The 21,631-nt window shown below is 39.5% G+C and overlaps 1 pseudogene; it reads left to right on the top strand.

The window, feature by feature from the left end:
* Positions 1-10,131: 10,131 nt before the first annotated feature.
* Positions 10,132-11,281, top strand: LOC149153112 (glucose-6-phosphate 1-dehydrogenase 6, cytoplasmic pseudogene; annotated as a pseudogene).
* Positions 11,282-21,631: the final 10,350 nt, after the last annotated feature.

The raw sequence follows: 21,631 nt of genomic DNA, 5'->3' as shown, positions 1-21,631 counted from the left end.
GACTACTATAAGTAATTCTCATTGTAGTGTGGATTCATTGTATTTGAATGTATTTAGTTGGGATCTATGAAATTAAATATTTCCCTGTGAAATTTAATGTATGGCTCTAAAAATTGTTGTACGACTGTAGGAATGTTGGTATGTGAAACTATTGGCTGGAACTATTTGAATGTCCTATATCTTTTTATGAAATGATTTCATGCATATGTAGCTAAATTCCTAAAGTTATTTTTTACTATATTGCATGTGGATATCATGTTTATGTTTGTAGTTATGTAACATGGACAAAGTAATAGCAAGGGATGCCCTTTTTCCTGTGTGGAAATGAGAGGTTGATTCTGAGAATGATACTTGTAAATCTTTGTTGATTTCGTGTATGACTCCTAGGTAAATGAATGAACTATTGTATGTGTTCATGATTTTGTTTTATGTGTGTTATCAATCAAAGATGCCTGTGCATCTCTAAATTGTTATGATCTTAAAATTGGTCCAATGGGCATAAGTATAAATGGATGGAAAATTCTCTATCTTATTATTTATGTAGCTAACATATTTGGCTTTTAGGCCTTACTTTAGCATTACTGAGATTAAGAAGGATAACATTTGTGTGTATGTAAAATTATATACGCACATGTCTATATATATATATATATATATATATATATATATATATATATATATATATATATACATTTGTATGTGGGCCTGAATCCTTTGAAAGCTTAGGAAGGATAGCATGAATGCTATGTATGTGCATGCACTTTTTCACAATAGTATGTATATATATGTATATACTCACATGGAAATGAGTGGGGCCTGAACCATAACAAGTTAAGGGGTTTGGCGCTTGAGTCATAATAATACATGTGTGTAGGTGCTATAACCAAGAATCGAGGGAAGGGAAAATCCTGAACCATATACAAATCTATGCTATGGGGGCTGGAAGTCTAGGGATCAGAGAAGTATGAGGTTTGAGCCTTATATTGCAAGTGATTAAGTGCCATGACCAAGGGTGGAAGAGGAGGAAATTAGTCTCATTGGATACCTTGAGGAGCTACCAGTATTGGATGAACCCTAAAGGAATTACCTCAGGGATTTCAAAGGGCTTAGATAAATCTCTATGTGATTTTATTATCAAGATGATGTAGCATAGTGAGGCTATTTTCCTATCATTTGACGTAACCTGATGAAGGAACCTATATATTTTATAACATGAAAATGTGTTTTAGTAAGGAATGGAGGGTTTTTTGGGATCCATGGCTAACATGGTAGTAGTCTTTGTCCATAAGTAATGTGGCAACACTTAACAAGGTAGGTGAAGATTGATCTTAATGTGACATGGTGACCTAGGGTAGGACATGTCACCCTGACGATATCTTGTGGAATTGGGTGCAAGATTCCTGGGATTTTATTTCTAGGAGGATATGGAAAGGTAGGATAATGTATATTCCATGTCAGATCAAGGTAAATCCTCTTCACCTATCCATGCCACCTCAAAGGTTTTGAAAGGAGGTTGGGTCACCCTGACAATTTGAATGCATCACAAGGCGGAAAAGGTCAAGATGATGTGGAAGTGGTGGAGCCCAAGTGCATGATCGTGAGGGAAGACAAGATGACATGTAAAAGGAGGGGTCCACAAGGATCTGTATAACCTCAAAGACTCTACCTTGATGATTTTTCTTTGTGTTGAGTGCAATCCCATCAGGATCATATCCCTAAGATGATGATTATCCTTAGTGCATATCCAGCCACCACCAAAAGATAATTGCTTCCATATGAGTCACAATCATGAATGGGTCAGAAGTTCAGGTAGTGCTACCATGTGGTGGTGATGTGGATTTTTCTAGGGTATCCACATGGGTGCCATTTGACAGGTCATATGACGTGGAAAGACTTGATAGGCTAGAATTTAATCGACCATACCTTTTGATCCAAGAGTAAGATTGAGGAAAATTTTATATCATTGAAAAGGTCTTAACAAGACAAATGCAACAATGCCATCCATTTTAAGTTTTGAAGAGTTTAAAACATATCAAAAAATTTAGACCCCATTTCCATAAATGTACCTTGGAGATTAGGTTAGCATAGTAACTTCCCTCTTTCTAACTTAGTAAGAAAATATGTGGTAAGGGGGTGTATTACATATGCAAAATTGCTGCATTTAATTCTACTTTATTTTCTTAAGCTTTGAAAATCCTTTCATTGTCTACCTCACATCTTCTTAATTTAGCCCTTAGGCTCTTGAGGTGTCCATCCAATTAGGGGAATTTCCCTCCATATTCTTCCCAAATGAGTACTCTTCCTAACTATGTTGGGATCTATTTTCTTGCTGCAAAGTTTGCATCTTCTTATGTGTTGTTCATCAATAAATAAATATATTCACTTATCACCTTGGCATATCTACACTTAAGCATGCAACTCTGAAGTTGGTCATACAATCAAATCTCATGTTAGTATGTAGGTCAAAATATCATATCAATATTTTCATCAAGTTTAGTATCCATTTCAATCACATCTGCAACATTCAACATAAATTTAACAATTGGAATTTTATCCATTTCTTTATCTCGATTTTACTTTTAAGGTTTATTCTGTAGTAGAGTTCTCTTTTTCTTGTTTAAGGCCCATTCAGTCTGAGTGCTGAACTTGGAGCCTTGGTGGTGTATTATTTCCCTCCATGCCCAATTTTTTAACCAATGCTCTGATACTAATATGAAACACTTCCTCAGACCCTGTTGTGCTTTTCTAGCTGGGGAATGTGTTATTTGTTGTTTAACTCGATCCCAAAGGTCAACTATGAAGATGGGGCTACACAAATCCTATTTTTACAACCTCATTAAATCCTTAAACAAATCCCACCATCACATTTAGCTCATCAAGATATTTCCGATGATATAAATTTAATCTCAATTCGAGTCCTAGATTGAAAGTTATGCCCATTTGAATTTGACTAATCATACAGAGCCCCATCAACAAGGAACTGCCATGTGGCATCCATTTTTCTCTTACTGACCCATGTGACACTGCCTCATCATCATAAAAGTGGGTCCACATCACCAAGGGTCCCTATGTGCCTTGTAGAGTTTCTTTTTATATCCAATTTGTTTCGATCCAGTGTTCCAAAAATGTGACATTCATCAACATGACTAGACATGTGGACCCCCGAATCTACCTACTTGCTAAGGGAAATTTAGCTTGATGCCCATCCAGTTCTTCATGGATGGATGCACTTACATCTACATGTGGATATGTGGATTCTGATTGCAACCAAAATTTAAAGTAACCTAGATACATCTAACCATCCGACTGTTGGCTTAGGGGGTTCTGACCTAGGTTCAGAGTTAGTTGCGCCAACCAACAAATCCCTACACTACTAGCCATTTTGGAAACAACCCGTGTAGCATGGTCTAAATTCTCACCCAAAGCAGTATGAGGGAATGCTCGAACCAAGTTTTCGCATCCAGAGATCAGTGTGATGTCTTTTAGTGCCCTAGATCCACCTTCCCGCAGATCTATAAGCCCCTAGGGCTCGGTACTGAAAAGTTGTTTAAACAACCTTTAGACCTTCACAAAGGTCTATGACTGGTCTTTGCAAACCCTTAAAAGTCAATTTATCCATTATGCGCACCAGAAAACAACCCTATATTATAGTTCACGTAGATCTACTTAAGTTACTTAGTAAACATAACAGAATTCATCATAGTCTTCACGAAAGTGCTTAACATGTATTGCATACAATTATTAAGTCTTATTAAAGAGAATCATGTATCATTAGCACAATATTCCATAAACATATTATTCATCAGCAACATATATTGCAAACATAAGTAAACATAGATAAACAAATATACACAATATTTCTTTAGAAATAACCCTTTATTGATTTCTAGTTCAAAATATAGACTCAAAACTTCCCTGTGCACTCAGCCGCAGGGGTTTGCACACTAAGCTAGGGAATCTACCTAGGTCTGTACACACTCAACTGCAAAGTCTTTCTCTCCTATCTGAACCACTTCTCTGTGCTATCGCTTCTAAGACTCCATTCATTATCCCCCACATCCATGCCTTAGACTCTCTAATACACACCTATTTATAGCCTCTTTCATACAATCCCATGGTCTGCTGACCATGGGTGGATCTCAAAACCAAATCAACTTTTCATAAACAAGGGGCTAAAACCCCTTTGATTCCTAATCCTCTATGCACTCTGCATCCACAAATCATGGAGACTTTACATCATTTACAAAAAATACATCAAAAGTTGGGTTATTGTAACCCCAAAATTGACCCAGGGGACGCCATCCCAATAGGCCCCCAACACAAAGGTCGTTACTCACCCTCAAGTCACTCAATTAGCACTGCGATTTTGCTGTGAAGATCCCCGAACTCCACCTGAACGATTGCAACCTTGACAACACTCTGCGTGGCTGCCTGCTTGACCTCTTCAACTAATTTCTCTGTAGCTGGGCCTTCTGCGGGAACTTCATTGTTTGTTGCATCTGCTGCAAGCCCTTAAGCTTATCCTGGATGGTTGTCATGATCTGATAAGCTTCTTCCAACCATGGCTATAGCCTAGCATTTAGCACGGCCTCCTTCTTCTGTGTTGCCTCTACCTGTGTGAGGAGCTTCTTCCCCTCTTGTAGTTTGGCTAGGCACTGCGCTGGTGAAATGGAGCACCATTTCCCTAACCCTTTCATATTACCACTGCACCTCCTTGATCTTTGTAGTCAGGGTCTGTAGGTTTGGAACCTCTTGCATATTTTTCACCAACTCCATGGCTTGCTAAAATAATGTCAAACAGTCAGTGACTATGGCATCTAGGGTGGCCATTCCTTCTTTTATGGTGGTTCCACACTACTCTTGGACCTCAGGTGGAGTCGTGGGCTGTAAATTTAACTACAACTCGGTAATTTTCATATTGAGTTCAAATTGAACTCAGCCAACATTTGTCTTGGCTTTGCGCACACCAGCATCTAACTTCCTGATCTTCTCTTCGGGTTGTGCATCTTTGGGGATGTGAAGCTTAGGCACCGTTCTGCATGCCTCTGCTACTGCGGACTCCAGACAGGAACTTTGTTCATGTAGTGTCTCCTTTTCTTTCAAGGCTTGCATCTTCTCAGTGAACATATGCTCATTGTTCACTCTGTATTCATTGATAAGGTTGAGAGCGCACTACTCCTAAGCTTTCAATTCGTCTGTCATTCCTACATGCAATGCATGAAGAATCTTATTGGGGAGCGCTGCTCTGTTAAGCCCAATACTCTTGATGGTGTTTAGAATGACATGATGATCGGTTGTGTCCACGCGAAGGGACCCTTATGGTAATGCAATAGTTCTAAGGTCGAGGGTCCTTACCAACTTAATTGCTTGGCTTGTCCTAGGCACCAGGCTCGCTTGTTTTGAGCTCAGTTGACCAACACCCACCTGTATTCTACTAGCCTAGATTTGCAGCTCATGCAAATACTTTTTGACACTCCCCAATGTCTGCATACATTGCTGCTCGAACTGCTGCAACACTTCAGTCATGGTATCCCTTATTTTATCCCTGATTTCATCGATATCACCCTCTGTCAAGACCATGGGATCACCCTGCAACTTGTTCAATTTTTTCTTTTCTTGGAACCTTCCTGCTGCCCCTTTCCATGCTTCTTCAAAATTAAAGGGGTGCTCTACCCCTCATCTCCTCTTCCACCTTGTTTAGATAGTTCTTCCTCCTCGGTCTGTGGCGAAGGTGATTTGCCACTTCTTTTTGACTCACACTGCTCTTGTTCTTCCTACTCCTTGGAAGCGTGCTCTTTCTACATTCAAGCCTTCTCTGCAACTTCCTTATTTCTTTGTGTGGCAAGGTTCTACAAAACTTGCTTAGTTGCTTCCTTTCTCTTCTGCGCTACTGAAATTCTCGCACCTTTACTGGTTCTAGCATCTAAGTTGGAATGGGTGCACCACTCTGTTGGCCATCATGTGATCACCTCCTGCACATCTGTCTTCGTCACCAAATATGGCAAGTCATGCCATTTCTGTTGTGGATCCTTCCGCGCCTAAATGTATACTCTATGGAAGCCAACCTTGAAGGTTGCGTAGGCTGACAACTGCGTGTAAAAGGTTGGGGACAACCTTGGACACTGGTTAATAGCCATGCAAAGATTCATTTCCATAAGGACCCAGAATATCTTCATCTCCATGATCTACGTGGGGTCCTTTGTAGCCCAGAAGGAGGCGAATTGCATTACCTCCGATAATCCTTCTTCTAGCGGAGGAAACTAGTTATCCTCCTCCAGCAATTCCCACACAACCAATACAATAGATAGCAGAAACCAAGCGTAATGAAATGACTTGGTTTCATCTTGGGCCTCACAGCAGTTTGCCAGGAACTCCTAACAGAGATACTTGGACCAGTTAAACTACACTCCCTTCGTGCATTATGCAACTAGGGATACTACGAGCACCGAAACTTCATCCGTGTGACACTTCCTCATCACCTTTCCTGCTAGGATTTGTGTGGAAATTTAAACTATGGGGTCATTTATTGACAGGATGGAATATCCTTGTGCCTTCTTCATGAGGTCAAATTCTTTCTTCATTCTTTCTGCGAGATCCTTTTCCCCTATCTTTCCGCCAAACTCCTAGGCTGGATTCAATCCCTCATATGGTAAGTGTGTGTTCCTGTGAATGAGCATGTCAGTGATGGGGTTAGGCCCTCCTAGCCATAAGAACCCATCATGCACCAAATTGAGTAGCTGTTGCACACAAATTGTGTTGATATGGGTGCGGTGATAATGGGTCACCCACAACATATTAAGTAATGCCGAATTCTCCACACTGTAGATCCATTCCACTGTCTCTAGCGTGTTAACACTTGAATCCATGTACTAGACATGCTTCATATATTTATCGGTTGCTAAGTGAGGAAAACTATCATGATATGGAAGGGAACAATCTTCCATCTTTAGCAGTGGGATCCACACAAGTTGTGGACCTTCAAAGGGAACCTACTCAGGCAGTAGGGGCGTAGAAACAGAAAATTTGTTTGAGTCTGGGTCCTTTTGACCTTTGCCTTCCCCTTGCATGGAGGGATATAGTCAGGTAGCTTTGAGATGGTCTCCACTCCCTCGGCATCTATGTCTTTTATGCCTTGGCCTTCCTTCACCTCCATGTCAATTACCTTCTCAGGCTGCTTTTTCTTTCTTTTGTTTCTATGCTACAGAATGCTTCCTGGGGATTCGCACACTAGTACTGACTTTTTTTGCTCATCCTTCTTTGGTTTAGATGCTAAGGTTTCTCTAGTAGGGGTAGGCTTCGACCTAGATGACCTCGGCACTGTAGGCATAGGAGTTGGAGCTTCCATACTCACAAATTTTGGGGCAACTCCCTTAGAGGAAACATCGCCACTAGTACTCAGGGTTTCTGTAGGGCTTGGTCCAAGCATCTTTTCGAGAATGAACTTCTAATTCAACTCAGACAACTTAGCAAATGTAGGGCTCGCAACTAAATCCTCCCAATATGATCTTTTCATAGGTGAAAGACAACACAACTCAACAAAAATTCAAAGGGCGCAAAGTGTTCTTTATTGGATCGGCATGCGTAATATATAGGGTTTTTTGAATTCGAATCCGACCGTTCTCCCCAAATTCTAACAATTAATCCTGTTTTGGCAGCAGATCTTCAAATATTTTTTCCTTAAATGTCGCTAGATGGCTCCTCTTAACCATCTCCTAGTTGTCAAGTCATGAAATGTGACTCCAACGATCACTTTTTTGTTGTGCTACGTGATACCTCCCTCCATAGTGTAGCTTCATGCACATAGCTTCATATGTCGCAACTTCACCATTTTCTATGCAGCCTGCCTGCTGCGTAGTCCTCCACGCCAGGTAGTGTAGTTTATAGTCCCGTGCTCACTTGTAACTGCCTGGAGCACTAAGACTATCCTACCACCATATAGTCATTGTGCAAGATCCCCTGTATACAGCTTCAATCTGCTCCCATTCAATCTTCCCAAAAAAGGTTCTCCATTTAGCTTCGTGAGCTGAATTGTGCCTCCATCTTTAATTTCTTTGATAATATATGGCCCCAACCAATGCATCGGAAATTTCCACGGAAACTTAGTGAATTTACTATCTTATAACAAGACAATATCATTTACCTTGAACGTGCAGAGCTTGAAGTGGAGATCATGCCATGCTTTTTCACGTTCCTTTTGTACTTGCTGATGGAATCCTACTAACAATTGGTCTTCTTCAAGCTCCATCAGCTACGTGAGTCATTCCTCCAAGGCTTCACGATCTACAATACCTGTGAGAGCTTCTATGTGCAGACTATGCACGATATACTCCATTAGCATTAATACTTCTACACCATATACCAATCTGAATGATGTTTTTCCTATCAACTTCTCGCAAGTAGTCCTATACGCCCATAGTATTGCAGGTACGCACACATCCCAGTCATGTTTTGCACGTTGCAAATCTTCATCAATGCGTTCTCCAAAATCTTGTTGAAGGCTTCAATAGTTCCATTGGCCTATGGGTGATATGGTGTACTCTCTTGGTGATAGACCTAAAATTCTTCAGTCAATGCACTGATTGTTTCGTTTAGAAAGTGCGTACCTTTTTCACTCATCAACACTTTCAGAAAACCAAACCCAGTTAGGACATACTCAAACAAAAACTTTACTATTGTAGCCCTTTTACAATCCTTAACTGGTTGTGCCTCTACCCATATGGTTAGATATTCTTTTGCAGTGATAATATAACGTGTACCAGTTTTCTTCCCTGGGGGCTGAATCGATGCAACGAAATTAATTGCCCATTTTTCAAATGGCTGCAACGATACTTGAGGATGTAATGGTAATTCATCCCTTCGTGATGGTCGGCCCATTCTCTGACATGCATCGAATGCTTTACAATATGCTTTGGAATCCTTGTGCAACATTGGCCACCATAGTACTACGCGCAAAATATTCTGCGCAGTCACCTTTCCTACATAATGTCCTCCCGCAGCCCCTCCATGAGCTTCAAAAAGAATGTTATTTCTCTCAAAATCGGGCACATATCTTCCGAATATTTCATCAGCACCCATCTTATACAAATGTCCTGCAATAACTAAAAAGTTTGTTACGCACACTATGAGTTCATTCTTTTGCTGACTTGTATACCCTTCTGGTTCCATCCCTGTAGTCAAGACGTGAATAATATTTGCAAAATGATCGACGTGGTGACCATATTTTCTTTCAAGACATCTAATTTGCGCTAACATTCTTCATCCCAATAGAATGTTGCATCCTTTTTCAGCAGCTTCTCCATGGGCATGGTAATTTGAGCACAAGCTTTGATGAACCTCCTGTAGTATCCCCTATTTCCCAGCATCATGCACAACTACTTAACACTTCTTGGAGCCTCCAGATTCACTATCACCACAATCTTGGCAGGGTCCACCATCCGCCCTTGCTTGCACACCACATGACCCAACAAAATTCCAAAGGTAACATAGAATAGGCATTTCTTCAAATTCAACGCGATCTGATATCTACGACATGTATCCAACATCAGGCGCAAACTTGCTACATGGTGCTTCACTAAACTGAACACCATCCAATCATCAAAGTATACTTCCAATAAATTATGAATGAACTCCTTAAACGCTATTATAACTATGTGAGAGAATATCACAAACACATTCTTGAGTCCAAATGACATGATAGTATATTGGAAACAACCTGATTCCATTGCGAAGGTTGTTTTTCTCTTATCCTCTGGCATGATCTTGATCTGATGATACCCTAAAAACTCGTCAGTGAATGAGTAGACCTCCTGACCTCCAACATTGTCTAATACTTCATTGGTGAACAACACCAGGAATGGATTGTGGACACAGGTGTTATCATTGAAAATTCTATTGCCAAAATTTCTCAGACTAGCTTAAGGACAAAGTGTTTTCGCAGCACATAAATCCTTTAGCAGTTTCGCAGCGCTACATGTTTAGGTGGTTTCGTAGCGCGCTTCGAAATCGGGGATTTGTTCGAATCCATAGCAGCTGTCATGCAAAATAGCTCTGGGGTGGATGCACTTTACAGGAAGCATGCTCTCAAGCTCCTGCGTGTATGCTTGTCATCAGTTCTGAATCTGAAGAGGAAGAATGGGTTTTGGTGGAAGTCCTTCAAAGCTGGAGTCTGAATCTTTGAGTTCTTCAACAGTAAGCTTATCAAATACAACAGAAAGTGGCTGCCAGCCCCTTTCTATTGTAGTTATAGGAGCTTCTGGAGATCTTGCCAAAAAGGAAACTTTTCCCGCGTTATTCAACCTGTTCCGTCAGGGTTTTTTGCCACCTGAGGAAGTTTACATTTTGGGATATGCTCGAACACAACTTTCAAATGATGGCTTAAGAGATCGCATACGAGAGCACTTGAAACCAGCAAAGGCAGACTCCACTAAGGATCCTACTGAAGTTGTTTCAGATTTTTTTGAATTTGGTCTCATATGTTGCTGGAGCTTATGACAAGGAGGAGGGTTTTCTTAAACTGAATGAAGAAATTGTGAAATATGAAGAATCAAAGAATGGCGCAGAAGGGCCTTCTAGAAGGTTGTTTTATCTTTCATTGCCTCCATCAGTGTATCGCATTGTATGCAAAATGATCCGGCATCACAGCATGAATCAACGAGGAGGTTGGACGCGGGTTATAGTCGAGAAGCCTTTTGGGAAGGACTTAACATCAGCAGAGGATTTGAGTAAACAGCTAGGGGAGCTTTTCAGTGAAGAGCAGATTTATCGGATTGATCATTGCCTGGGAAAGGAATTAGTGCAGAATCTGTTAGTAGTTCGGTGCGCAAACCGACTCTTTTTGCCCCTTTGGAATCGAGATAACATTGATAACATTCAGATTGTCTTTAGGGAAGATTTTGGAACAGAAGGTCGAGGTGGATACTTTGATGAATACGGGATTATTCGTGATATCATTCAAAATCATCTACTGCAGATTCTTTGTTTGATATCTATGGAGAAGCCAGTTTCCCTTTACCCTGAGCACATTCGGAATGAGAAAGTCAAGGTCCTTGAATCTGTTCAACCTATAAGAGCTGAAGATGTAGTTCTTGGACAGTATGAGGGCTATACAGAAGATACCAATAGAGGAGGAAATCATCCTTACATAAAAGGCCTTGCAATTGCAACATGTTGCTACCATCTTTGCCAATGGAAATCTTATGTGAATAAACATTTTTTCATAAACCTGGGCGTTTACAAGAGAAGAATTTTGTGCTGTAACATGGCTAACCAGCTGGGCACTTGATGGGCAGCATTGCTCTGATCATTCTAATGGCGTTAAAGTCGGAACCAACTTAAATGTTTGCAATACCACTGAAGATGCTGCTAATGTTCATGATGTTGGAAATATTATTAGATGCTTGAAGCCAGCTGAAAGGGCAGTACTAGGCCTGAAATGCAAATAACTTCTTGATACTGGCACGCTCATATGGTTGAGAGAGCTGGGACTAAATGCTAAACTAGTAAACTATGTTCCAGCCAAAGTATCTCCAGAAAACAGGTTACTTCTTGCAAGCAATAGTTAAAGAACTTGAATCACTTATGGTTGAGTTGTAAACACCACATATTTGGTGGTTACCTTTGTGGCAAGCAATCTGGAGTTTCCATTTTTCATGCTGTTGTTAACGGTATTGGCCATTTGTTCATTAAATTGGGCTTTATGCACACTCGAATGGTCCATGGGGATACTTCACAATCATTTGAGGTGGATGATTTATTGATCTAATTGAACATCTGTCAAAGCTGTGTTCTTCGCGGTCTGGAATCTATTGAAGTGGCTGTAAGAAAAGGTGCTTTGCAGTGAAAGGTTCCAGGTTAGCAGGGCTTGCAGAGAAATCTGAGCATGCTGTTTGAGTTTTATAGGAAAAGCTATTGACATTGAAGCCTGGCAGGTGAACAGGATTACTTGCAAGTTGTTATTCATTTGTTGAGGAAAATGTGAAAAATCAGCTGAAAGAGAAATATGGGGAAAAGTGAAATTGTTTAAAACAGTTTCGCAGTTTCGCAGCGCGCTATGAAACTGCGAAACTGCTGTAGGTGCTGTTTTTGAACGAAGACAAGCAGTTCGATGGGAGGATCAAATATTTGCCAGAGGAAACACATAAGGGACACTAAGAAGACCACATGAGGTTAACATAAGCCATTCAGATAATGACAAGTGTGCCTTTTGTAAAGGTGAAATATTTTGTCTTGAGTTAAAGCTTTGATAAAGGTACTTTATTACCGGTTGTTAGGGTTTTGAAAGGAGATGCATACAAAGAATTTTGGCTTATACACCTGTTCAATCAACAAAGCTTCCAGCACATTTGGGAATATTAAAGAGCATTTTTGGGGTATTAAAGAGCTGGGAACATGCTGCTTAATTTTTGAAGAATGGTGGGAGACAAGGACCGGAAAAACAGGGGTTTTATCCTTATAATGAATGAACCATCAGCGCATTCAGCATCCAAGGCTAGCTTGTTCAGTGCATCCTTCTCTCAGCTATCTCGGCCAAACTTTAAGGAGACAGGTGTCAAGGATCAAGAAAAGAATCATGCTACGAGGAGAATAAAATTAGAGTTTTAGTTTAGTTAGGACTCTTTGTAATTACAGTTCAGCACTTAATGTATTTAATGAATTAGTTAAACAGTAGATAGGAGTAGTTAATAGCAGTCTTCGAGCTCCCCTCATGCTGGAGGAGGAAGCTCAAGGTGGTTAAGAATGTATCCCTATATATAGATCAGACTTGGATGTAATAGGGGTTGGATGTTTTGGAGAAGACTGTTTTTGGTTTATGTATAAACAAATTTCAGTAATGCAAATGACTGTGTTTTCTTCTCAGGATTCACAATGGATCTTCTTGTTCAAATGTGTGATGGTATTCTTTCTTTAAGGTTCTTTTACAGTTTTGTTAATGCATAATCACTCAGAACTCATGAATCATGCTCTGACTTCCTGTATGCCTTGGCAAACTGTGGTTTCAAAGTTATGTTTGAACATATAGATGTAAAGTGCCCTGATTTCTATGAAAAGATAGTGTTTTTGTTTGCTGAGATGTGTGAGACTCCATAAGCCCAATGGGAATCACTTTGATATTTGTCCAGCCAGCTTATTTTTCATGTGTTTTTTAAGAGTTAGCCATCTTTCCTTGTCATTAGTCAATATTCATAGTCTGTGAGAGAGCCCTCTCTGACTAAGGAGGCTAAGCCTTAGTCTAAAGCCTGGTTTGAAATAGTTACACAGAATCTTGCTGATTGGCAGCCTTCAGTACCTGATTTTGTGATAACAACAGGGATAATTAAGCTTCCTCAGATCTATGCAAATCCTTATTCCAGCCTTCTGTTTCTTCTCCTGAATCACCGTTAGTCTCACCCAATCAAATTCCTCCACAGGTTCTATGATGCCCACCTCCAACATCTTATCCAACTCTTGATGAACCTTTTCCTTGATTTTGGGATTAAGATGATACAAAATCTGCTTAATAGGCTTCGCATTTGGCTTCAGATTAATCTTCATGTTTCCCAAGTTGCCTATTATTCCCTTCATGTCCAAAAACTTGGTAGGAAAAAGATCCTAGTACTCCTGGAGTAGCTCAACAACTTTATCCACAGTGGCATCATCCCAGTAATCCCCAATCTTTGAGAACTTTGGTTCTGCTTCAGTACCAATGTTTGCTTGCTTTATCTTCAATGACACGGTGATGTTTGGGTTCTCTATTTGTGGACCTTTGACTTCATGCTACCCTTTTTCTTCTAGGATATTAATGTTCCTTGGATCCTCATCATCTTCTTCGGTGGTCACATTATAGTTTTCCAGCACCTCGTGCAGTTGGGTGCTCTAAATTGGTTGGACCCACTCCAATATTTCTTATGGTATTCTGAAGATAACTGCCTTAATCTTTTGTAGGGCTTCATTGATGCTCGCAAAGATGTCTTCAAAATTGAAGGTCAACAAGAAACCTTCCATCAATATATCCCACTCCACGGTGTCATGGCGGAGCTCCGTTTCTAGATACCAGTTCATGGGAATTGTATCCAAAGTATGGAAAAATAGGTGTACCCACTCTGGCTGTCGCTCCGTTCCATAAGCTTTAGTCCATTTTGCTAGGTGATCACATGGGTCATCCTTCCCCTATATTTCTCAGCCGATCTAGTGTTAGGCTGCCCGAACCGCAACCTCATCATTCTTCGATAATCTCGCCATCCATCAAAGCTATCCTTGTGTGTACCCCACCATTATGTGGGTGTAGCACTTAGTGCCAAATATAATGCTTGGAAATGGTGATATTTGGGGACGTCACGTTCAAATGCATCCAAAAACTTATCCACGTTAGTTAAACCATCATAATAAGGTAAGTTTCTTACCTTCGACGAAACACAATGCAACGATTTGGTCATCATATTGCATCGCAACATGGATACTTCATGCAGTCGATTTTGCCAATGTTCCAAGTCTTCATTTGAATCAGAGGCGCAGTAACTCTCCCGATCCCATGCAATCCTCCCATTTGCCATTGGATTGATCCAGTTTTCATGTTGCACTATTATTTTGTAGATCTGATCCAACTCATCCTCACTTTATTCATATTCGCGGATTGGTTCGGTGTAGCACACGCCTTCTGCGGGGTCCAATGACACTACAGCCTGAAGCGATTTCCTTTCAAACGACATTTTCCTCTTCTTCAAGTTGATGACCCCATTCATGTCAATGGCCCAGTCAATTCCTAGGAGCGTAAGGTATGGATTTATGTCATCAACGATTTTTATCACTTCAAAATCAACCATCATGCTCGCACCTTCGATATCAATAGTTACTCCATATAATTGTCCCGTAGGAATGATCTTCTGTTGGTTTGCCATTCTGAGCTAGATCAGAGACCACTGAAATGCAGGTATCCACATTCTTTCCCATGTTTTTTTTGCAAAACGTTTTCATCAGACCCGAAATCCAAGATGAACTTGTCCATCTCATAGTCTCCTATTTGCATGGTGAGCCTCATCTCGTGCCCTATTCTTGCCTTATGTTTACCAATTTTTCTAACTACGTGGTGTCTGTCAAGGGAGTTCTCTTTTCTGGCACATTTTTTTATTAACTTCTGTAGGCCTTTCACAACTTTTCTCTCATGCAATAGTTTCATGGAGGTCTCAAAGAACATGGTAAGCACAAAGGGATCAACCTCTATAGGCACGATGGTGTCTTGCATCTTGTCCGACTTCCTGAGGTGGACGCCTCAGCGAAGATTTTCTTGGTCTCCATAAATGTTTCCTTCATGCACTTAAGATCAAAACCAACTTCTTTTTTTGGGGCCTTGCAGACCCATTCATCCTCTTCAGGATGTTTTCCTTTATCATCGCTAGTTTCTATTATGCTCCTCAACACTATATTGACACTTTCACCCTCCTCGTGGGGCTCAACACTCATCATTTGTAAGTTTTGCATAGGGTGCACTTTCTTTTCCTTCATATTAGCTATTAAAACTGGGCATTCTTCTATGGTATGGTCAAACTAACTGCAATATTGACATGACGGGCATGTCTGATTCTGACACTCCAACACATAGTGCCCTTGTGTTCCACAGTTGTAGCAGATAACCTATCCGCAACCTCTACCAGGTCCTCCTCCTCCACGACCTCATCCTCTTCCCTGATGACCGCCGTGCGCCCTTCCGGCACCTTGATCTAGATGCCACGTTTCTACTTGCATCTGGTATGTAGGTGTTCTTTCCATAATTAGCTCATAGCTATGACAGTGGCACTCATCATGGCCCACTGATTTGTAGAAGTCACAGAACAATTGTTGGGGTGTCTGAATGAACTTTTGAAGTAAATGAAAATTATCTGTTGTGTGTTTTCTAGCAACTTGACAAATAGCACACCATAGTGCAGCCCCCATGCTCGGCCCTGCTGGGGCTTCTGGATTTAGGGGGATTGGTCCCCCTCTTGTAATATAATTCGTGAATACAGGAAAGGGGCCTTTATCATGCCCTTATCTCTTACACTTCAAACACCAGACTTCCACGCACACCTTTGGTTTAGTCTCCTTATCTTTCTTTAAGCTATGTAATTCCAAGCAGAGGCTTTATAACTTGGAGTGAATCTTCTATACTCCCAAGGTCACATCTTGAATGGGCGTTGCATGCAATCTCATCGTGATCTGCAAGGATTTCTCCTGTGTTCCTATCTTCTATTGTGGTAGAGCAATCCTCAGGTGGGGCAAAATAAAAGCTATAAACCATTCCCAATGCTGACCATCTATGAGTTGCATGTTTTCTTCTCGAATCACACATTTAAACCTTTGATCCAATTCCCAAGGCATCTCATCAACCCTCATTGTGATTTCCTTAAATCCAAATACTGACTATGAGTTAGACTTAGGCTTACTAAACTCTTTGTTTAAAGCAACCGTAGTATCTACTAGCGATGCCAGAGGATTGTCAAAATAGTACTTAATATACCAAGTCAGCACGCGATCCTGCAAATACGCAACCAATTGTGCCTTATTTATATTGTCATCAGTAATATGTTGCACTGTCCACATGTTATATATCCATTTGGGCACATCAACCCCAACCTACAGATAAGTACTATTAGGGCCCATCAAACCCTAATTTAGTTGTTACATGCCCTAAAGAAGTCAACCATCAGAATGCCTAGCTTCCCAAGAAGTTTCATGACCAAAATCATCCAGAAACTGCCTCTAAGAAGATCAGCGCAGGTAGGCCTTCATTAGGGTGCACTGCAATGCAAACCATACACTGACAGGGTGCTATGCAGTGCACTTGGTCCCTCTTTGGCTTGTGCTAGGTGAATTTGAGCGAATTTCCATTGGGGTTTGAAAGATTCCTTATCCATTGGATGCCTCTAGAAGTTTCTCAAACCTATCTACTCCTTTGAGCTCGTATTTGGATGAGGAAGGGAGTTAAGGAACATCAATCCCTTATCCCTTCCTCCATGGAACTAAATTCTAAGTTTGGGAGGGCATTCATTATCACCATTTATGGCATAAATTCCTTCATTCACCTATAAAAATACCACTCATCTAAGTGATCAGGGGCTCGAAATTATTGAATTATAGGGAGATGTTGTTAGTATGAGACTTGTTTTGATTTCAAGTATTGTAATGACGTCAAAATGTCTTTCTTGTTATGAGGAGAGGATGGGATTGAACTGGATGAGTGATGCTGAATCGAGCAATGGGTTGTAACTCTTCCTTTTACTAATAAAGTGTTCAAATCTTTTTCCATATGCTTGTGTTATTCATTTACACTTTCATATGTATATCATGTACTTGATTCCATGCTATGTTTAATCAATAGATCATTATCATATGCTTTGATTGGTTGTTGTCTTCTATTTGTGTGTAGGTACTCTTCAAGAGGATTAAGTATGGAGAGGAGTGACAGAATGGATCAAGGGAGATAAGGAGAAATTGAAGGCTACAAGTAGGCTTCTTTGCCTCTTATTTAATATATTGATCATACGAAAAGTAGAGAACTCTTTAAACTGTTGTTCTAGACTTAGCTACTAGTCTAGGGGTCTAAGCATTTATCCATAGACACTAAAAATTCCCAAAACAAATTGGTGACTCCACTGGAGAGCGATCATCCATCCTAGTAGCTTATCAACTTCTTAAGACATTTCTACATACTGCACTTGTGGTCGTTCATTGAATTTTAGTCTCCTGTCATTGAAAATTGAGCCGAAACTGTGCGAAATTGTTCTCAAATTTGCTTACTGCCACCAGCACAGTCCAATGAAGGACACAGTGCACTGCAATGCACATTCCACATAGACCCAGTGCGCTTCAATGCACTATCTCTCACTGCTGCCTGCACTGATCCCTTGAGGGTCAGTTTCCCATCTAGGAGCTGAAGTTTTTGAGCCAATTTTCTCCTGTTTGAATGATTTTTGAATGTTAATGATGTTTTGTTTCTGAAAATAGTGTTTCATCTCCTTATTTGGCCCTACTTAGACTAGGATTGAGAAATTTGTCTTATGTATTTACTTTATCATTTTCAATCTATAGTCGAAAGTTAGTTTTTTGATCAATTGATCTTTAGCGAAAGAAAGTGTCGTAAAATTGTCTTTTCCTTCGAAAATTGAATTGTTGTCAAATCTTCATTCATGAAATATTGATTGATTGATGTGTGCAAATGATTAGTCTTTTCGTTGAAAGTGTCGTAATTCCTCATTTCTTTGAAAACAAAAGTGTCATAAAATCTTCCTTTCCTTGAAAAGAAATTGTCGCAAAATTGTCCTTTTTATGAAAAGATATTTTTTATCGATTGTACATATTTCCTTTTTGTTCATTCACATTAAGGGAAATTGAAAATAAATACATGCATGTTGCATTGAAAAGTTTGCGTGTGTTGATAAGGAATAGTGTAGGGAATTTGCATTTAGATTGTGCTCTTTGCTCTTTGATAAAAAAGAAATCTGGTTGCTCTATCCCTAAGTAGCTAGGAATTTCATCATTAAATTGAATGGAAAGAATTCTTATCATGATAGTTGCATTCCTAGGAATTTCAGAATACATCACGTGGTGAACTTGAAAGGAAAATTCCTAAGAAAGATCAACTTAAAATAAACATCAATTAACCTAATGGAGCATTGTCATTAATGGAAACATTTAGTGGTTCTAGGCTAGAGATGTGTTCCAGCATCGTAAAACAAAGCAGCTGCCGCTAACTTATCTCCAATACATCTTGAGTGTGATACCTCATTCCATGTACATGAGTATATTGTAGCTCGTCCATGTACCTTCGGGTATATAGGGCAGTGTTACAGTACGTAAAGTATATGGGAATGCTCTCACTATGCGGTTTTGCATTAGAAAGTGCTTCTATGGACTGGGCCTCCACGTACCTTCAAGTATACATGGTAGGAAAACTCTAGGTTTCTATCCATCCTTAAGTAACCGAGTTGGCCACCTTGCAAATGTGAGACACCGAACACAGAATTCGGAGAGATTGCCTGCTTGTACTTCTTAGTTTGCCAAAAGATATTCTGCAGTTCACAGTTGCCTGGTAAACCTTTTGCCTAGTTACCCCTTTTTGTTTATTTCCTTTTTGATAATAAAATTAATCAGCAATCATGGAGGAACATCAACCCCTACCCCATCGTTCATGGAGAACAGCGAGAAAACCGCCTTTGCCTCCCGAAGCGATACCAATTCGGACAAAGCGATCTCACTTAATAAGGGAAAATTTTAAGAACCCCCCCTAAATTTATAAATATAATAAATGGGCGAATCTCCCTGGTATAAAATCTTGTAAGATCTTGGCGAGTCTTTCACTAAATAATAAAACTTTGTAAAGTCCTAGTGAATCTTAGCATAGGCTACATGCTGGTTTAATTCCCCCATTTAAATAGGCTACATTCCAGGTGAATACCATGGGTCAATACCATGTGCCATTTTGGTGAATACCATGGGTCAATACCATGTGCCATATTTATTTTTATTAATTCTAATATTAGGGTTAATAACGGTTTTTTGCATGGTATTAATAACAATCTAGTCCATGGTATTTGTGTCATAGTATTTTGGCCATAGGTTTCACCTAAATATAACCCATTTTTTGAGTGTTCGTAAATATAAGGTGACTTATGGAGTAAATATAAAAAAATGTTTTATTTGTTTACCATACCTCTCGTTTATTTATATTTTTATTAATTTACCATACCTCTTTTACAAATATGGTATTTGGCCCATAGGATTCACTTAAATAAAACCTCTTTCTTGAGCCTTCATAAATAGAATGAGGGTTATGGAATAAATATAAAAAGAGGTTTTATTTATTTACCATACGTCTAGTTTATTTATATTTTTATTAATTTACCATACCTTTTGAGTAAGTATAAAAAGACGTTTTATTTATTTACCATACCTCCACTTTACTTATATTTTTATTTGTTTAAGGTGACTTATGGAGTAAATGTAAAAAATGTTTTATTTATTTACCATACCTCTCATTTATTTATATTTTTATTAATTTACCATACCTCTTTTATAAATATGGTATTTGGCCCATAGGATTCACTTAAATAAAACCTATTCCTGAAAATGGGCGAATGGATTCACTTAAATAAAACCTATTCCTGAAAATGGGCGAATGGATTCACTTAAATAAAACCTATTCTTGAAAATGGGTGAATGGAAGGTTGTAAGTCCTAATTTCAAGGGCTAAATTTACCTTTTTTACCCTCTCCCTTAAAATAAGGTGGGCTATTTGAGGTGATTTGTAAAAATGTACTATGATACAAAATATTCGCCCACTAAAAATTTAAAACCCCTTAATTTCGCCAAAGGGCGAACATTCGCCCCTAAAATTATCCTTGCACTTAATTGAGTCTAGTACATCAAGAAATCCTAGTTCTTCATCTAAGTTACCTGAATCATCTATTTCAGTAAGTACATAGACTCCAGTTACTCCAACTATTTTGGTACATCTGTTCTTGAAGAAGAAGTTTCACAATTACCTGAAGACATTAACACTGATCCTAGTGAAACAATAACCGAAGTTGTTCAACCACAAGTTGATCCTCCACAAGAAAGTACTTCTAAATTGGAATCAGTTCAACCAAAAGACAATCCCAGTTCAAACAGAAGTTACATCTGAACCTAAAGTTGTTCAGGAACCTCTCACTAAAACTGTTGTTCATTTACCGGAATATCTGGACTTTGAAATTGAGCACTCTGAAGTTATTACTTTACTAGTTACCCCTCAGATGTTAGTAACTATTGAAACTTCAACTTCACCAACACCAGAAATCTTTTACAAACCTGATGGTGAAGTTCTTCCACTAGGTTTGATTGCCATAGAGGAGGAATTAGAGGAAGATTCCACACTTGGAACCCCATTTCATTTTGGAACTAGGCTTTATCTTTACCTAAGTACTCCTGATTTCTTTGCTTCATTTGATCCTTCTCCTTTTCAAGTACCCAAAGAATCTTTAGGACAACTTTTGGTCCAGTTAACTATGGCTAAACAACTGTTAACATCTCAAATTGTATCATTTGATGCAGCTGAAACAGATTCATCTGTTGTCACTTCTTTGATGTTTTCTACCACACTTGAGTTGCACCTCTATGGTGAATCGTTTGTCCTGATTGGTTACCAATCATTATTTGGAACCCACTCAGGGGTTGCTTCTACACCATGGTCATCATCCATGTCCTCAACCGAAATTTTACTTGGTTCTTCTCTAATCGGAATTCACCAGTTTGATCCTACGTATCAGTATCAAGCTAGGCAATATGGTCAAAAAAGACCTATGTATCCATTAAATACTGGATTGCCACCATATGGAGAGCAATATGCTTATTCACGGTATCCTCCTTATCCTAGGGGACTACCATATGGTAATATCCCACAGTATTCAGGTCAACCTAGAATTAGAGTTTGTCAATGGCAACTAACAATGCCAATTCAGCCAAGGCTTGTGTATCCAACACAACCATTGCAAAACGCGTTAGCTATTCCTACTACACCTGTTGTTACTATTGTACCATGGTCACAAGTTCAAGCTGTTGTATCTCAACCTGTTCAAACTGATCCTTCTACCTTGCAATCACAAGTTTCGAGTCAAGAAGTTCAAATTCCTCAAGTTGTAGTACA

Source organism: Pinus tabuliformis, chromosome 9 (assembly GCF_031772625.1).
Source record: "Pinus tabuliformis cultivar Carrire ecotype Pingquan chromosome 9, CPIR1, whole genome shotgun sequence".
In the NCBI taxonomy this organism is placed as follows: domain Eukaryota; kingdom Viridiplantae; phylum Streptophyta; class Pinopsida; order Pinales; family Pinaceae; genus Pinus; species Pinus tabuliformis.
Note: the sequence above shows the minus strand (reverse complement) of the source record. Positions and strands in the feature narration are given on the sequence as shown.